Below are 4,421 nucleotides of genomic sequence, written 5' to 3'. Positions count from 1 at the left end.
GTGGTTGTCGGTGTGTATCATTCTGGAAAAGGGATCACGTTTTGTTAAAAATGGGTATTCATTTAAAGATGGCGTTTTAGGGAATATCACATGAGCAAGATACATTTTTAGCTGTGCTGTTATCAGTTATTATTTCAAAGTATTTATAAAAAGCTAGGTGAAGGGTTTTTTTTTTTTTTCTTCTTTTTTTTAGATGTTCACACTCCCTGCTTGAAAGAAATGTAATTGCGAGTTGTAACGTGGCTTGTGCTCTAGCAAAATAAGCTGCTTTTCAAGCTAGAGTTAGTTTAGTCCTCCATTTTTGTACGTTAACAAATAAGACCTCCACAAATACCCATTAAAATAAAAATCATTTTAAAGAAGTGGAGTACACATGAGCCCTTCATCATTATTTCACTTTTCACTGGTGATCTGCCAAAGCCCCCTGCAGGAAAGACTCCACTGTGACATGTCTGGCTTGTGAGACATAAAAAATGAAAAGTACCCTCATTGTACCTGTAGTGAGTGGCATAAGACATCTCTTCTGTGGCGAAAAATCCTCATCTGCCATGAAAGTATAAGACAAGGGTTTCAGGAAACGATGGATCCTTCAGTAGGGTCTCCTTCCTGAGGGCAACCTCAAAGGCAGAGGCAGTCGATATGTTCTGTCACTGTATCTGTATATAAATTGCTAAAAAGACTGAAAAATGTCGTCTAGTAGCAGTCATGCAGGGCACCACTGAAGAAAGTCTTTATAAGTACATGTCTGCTATCCAAGGAGCTCAGACAATTAGGAAAGTCTAAGAGAGCGTAAAATTTGGAGGCTATTCTTCCTGCACTCAGCTGTGTCATGAGTCTCTGATAAGACCGTCCCAGACGGCTTTGCGTACACTTTGTCCCTGTACTGCACAAATTCTGTGATTTAAGAACGTTGAACAAAACGAGTCTCCAGTTGGTAATACTTAAGACATTTACACACATCTTTTCTACACTGCCATCGTTCTCTCACAATGATCAGCAACAGCCTGCTGAAACTTGTGCTGCCAAACCTCGAGGCATGGATCCCACAAGGCCTCTGGATATCTGCTTAACTTTGAAATCGGACAAGCTCTTCGCTCTCCATGTGGTTGTCCTTCCTTCAACCAATTTTCCAATAAAGTACCAACCATTACACAACACTCTAAACCACCTGGTGCTTTACAATCTGGCTTTCAAAATTCAAAGTCACTCAGATCCTTATGCTTGCCCATTTTTCCTGCTTCAACACAACAACTTCGAGAACTGACTGTTCACATGCTGCCCTCCCACCCCTTCACAAGTGCTACTGTAACGAAAGAATCAGCGTTTATTGGATGATCATTTGTATAATATCTGATATGAGCTTAGTCTTTAAATAAATATCACAATTATTACGTTTTAAAAGTGAAAAACTGGTCAAATACAACTTAGAAGGCAGCTGTAGGGTGAAGGAAAGAGACATTTCCTAAGAAAAGCACCTGTTCTTTTGATGATCCTGTAATCTGAGAATGGAGTCAATCCAGTTAATCAGTAGTTGTTTATGAAAATATTTTTCCTGAGAGCAGCTCGTCACTTCGGTGAGGGTGGAAAGCAGGGTTTTTACACTCACCTGTCAGGACAGTAGATGGCACTGCAGAAAGTCATGCATTTGGCTGAATTTCAAATGTCTCTGTACTCTAAATGTAGCAGACTACATGTGGGGTACAGGGCATTGATTGCTGTCCTGTGGAGTGCACTGTGACAGAGTGAAGACATTCGGGATGCAGTTTGTCATGATGTCTGATTTACGGCTTGCTGACGTGACCTGCCGTTGCGTTTCTGTGAAGATAACATTGTTAAATCATATTCTACGCAACTGTACACGAACTTTCTACACTTTTACTCATCAGCTAGTAGTAAATATGTAATAGGTAGAAGTACCATCATCAATGAGGGACGATACAACGAAATAGCTAGGGGCTGAAGCCGATGCGATTTGCATCTCCATGCATAGCCAACGATATTATACATCAAAGATACATATAAAGCAGCTACCGATACAATTCACCCTTATTACAATGCAGTGCAATCCGATTTCGATTTAATTAAAGTTGAAGCGACTAATTGATATTTGCTTCTCCATTGTAGAAATTATACTCAAATGCGCGATCGCTGTTATTGCGGCGTAAAGCACAGTGGGCCGGTGTCAGAGAACCACCAGCCACGGCTCCCTCTAAGGCTCACACTCTCACTAAGCCTCTACCTGCTACTAATCACCTACACCTGTTCCCCATTTACCTGTCCCATTTATAAGGTCACCATTCCCCCTCATGCAGCGTCTGATCTACCAGTTATGACAATAGATCACCTGGACTTCCTACCAATCTGGTTCTCTGTGCTTCCATGTGCTTTCATGCTTCCATGCTCCAGCAGTGGGGCTGAGAGAACGTGCTTGAGAAACCTTATCTTCTGGTCACAAATTATGGGTCACTTTCTAAATAATAAAAGTACAGCATATCTACTGATAATCGTATATAAATCACATCGTCAACTTGTATGCCGATGCACAGTTGGGGAATCTTATCATCTCTAAAACATGCTGCTTTGTAATCATAAAAGAATCATAGAACAATGACCATTTTTATATCGTATGGATAAATGAATAGGAAAAAGATAGACTGGCCTAGATTTAATAGTGGTTTATCATAGAGGAATGATTTAAATTAGCTGAGCCGAGACCTCTAACAGCTTTTGTCTTCCTGCTAGGCATCACATCAACAGTCGAAAGATGATGGATTGAATAAGGATTCTTTTCAAATTTTCTTGCTCATGTTGTCACAGGGAGTTTTTCCTTGTTCCTCTAACCTATCGGTGACCTATGGCTTGCTTATTAGGGATCTAAATCTACCTCAGGATTTCTGCAACGCTGCCTTTGTGGTGAAATTCGCTGGTAAAAGCACTGTACAAAAAAGTTAGAATTAAAACAAATTTTATTTTTTTTGATGTTTTCATTTTAGATGAAATAAAAGGTGCAAAAAATCAGCGAAAGGAAAAATTAGATATCAGTACTTTTATTTCTGAGAGTGGAGGCTTTACCTAAAAATAATGAAACAGTATTATATATGACACCGAACAAGAGCGAAGGAGGAGTTTTTTTATTTTATTTATTCCAGTTTAAAATACTTGTGCATTCATCTGTTTTTTTTTTTTTTTTTTTTTTTATAAAAGGTGCCAATACTAGTTGAGTTGAGTGTAGTAGTGTCAGCTACCTTGATGTCCATGTTCTCACCAAAGCTTCTATAACCCTACAGGACCTCTATATATCAGTAGAGCCAACATCAACCCCACATTCAATCAATCCATTTTTTCTGTACATTGTTAAAAGTGCAATAGAAACTAAATAGAATAGAATCTATATTCCATGCTTCTTTAACAACATACAGGGATTTTTTTCTCCACAGTTTCCTTCTTGATCCATTGTGCATATGTTTTTTCTATTTATACAAAATTTGCATTCTGGCAAGAAATGAACAAAAAGCAATAACCTCAGATTGGGATTTTTTCTGCAGTTGGCATCCTGACTAGTCACTCCAAATATTGACGTTGTTGAAGTGAACAATTGCTCAAACCCTTTTTCAAAAAAGTATTAAAGATCGAACCCCTGTGATTTAACAGTAACATGTGGTATAGAGTAGAGTAGCTGGTGATTGTTTGCATCGGTCACATGTAATAGCTGCCATTTTTGGTAACTGAAATGAAGTGTGTGTTGTGCATAATATTTTTTTAATGACCAATAATGCAATTATTAGTCATTTTCACAAAACAAGCCTCTTATGTCTTTGTCTGTGGCTATTAATGAGAAAAGACCCACATATGTTATTAACTTATTGCAATTGTGTAGTTACAGATGTTTTTTCCCTGATAAATGAACAGTTTCCGTACTTGAGTCTCCATTTAAATTGGGTGTTTATTTTTAATTAAATATAACATAAGTAGTTAATTTTTATGAAATTATAATTCCATTAGTCAAGTCAAGTTTATTTGTATAGCGCTTTTCACAACAGACATTGTCTCAAAGCAGCTTTAAAGAATTTAACAGTTAAGGTGAACGGTGTGTGTTTATCCCTGATGAGCAGCCGTGGCGACTGTGGCAAGGAAAACCTCCCTTAGATGTTACAAGAAAAACCTTGAGAGGAACCAGACTCAAAAGGGGAACCCATCCTCATTTGGGTGATATCAAGAGTGTGATTATAAATCTTAAACAATACAGAACACTGGAGAGTGAGAACTAACATGAGCACTTGAATGTAAGATTATAAGTAATGTTCTTTCTACAGTCTTATACAGTCATTTGTGATTATAAATTTAGGAGCTACTGAGCAACTCATAAAATAGCTCAACATTTGAGATCATCACAGATCCAACACCAGCTTTTACATGCCAGA

Source organism: Silurus meridionalis, chromosome 6 (assembly GCF_014805685.1).
Source record: "Silurus meridionalis isolate SWU-2019-XX chromosome 6, ASM1480568v1, whole genome shotgun sequence".
NCBI classification, from domain to species: Eukaryota; Metazoa; Chordata; class Actinopteri; order Siluriformes; family Siluridae; genus Silurus; species Silurus meridionalis.
This window is presented reverse-complemented; position numbering follows the sequence as displayed.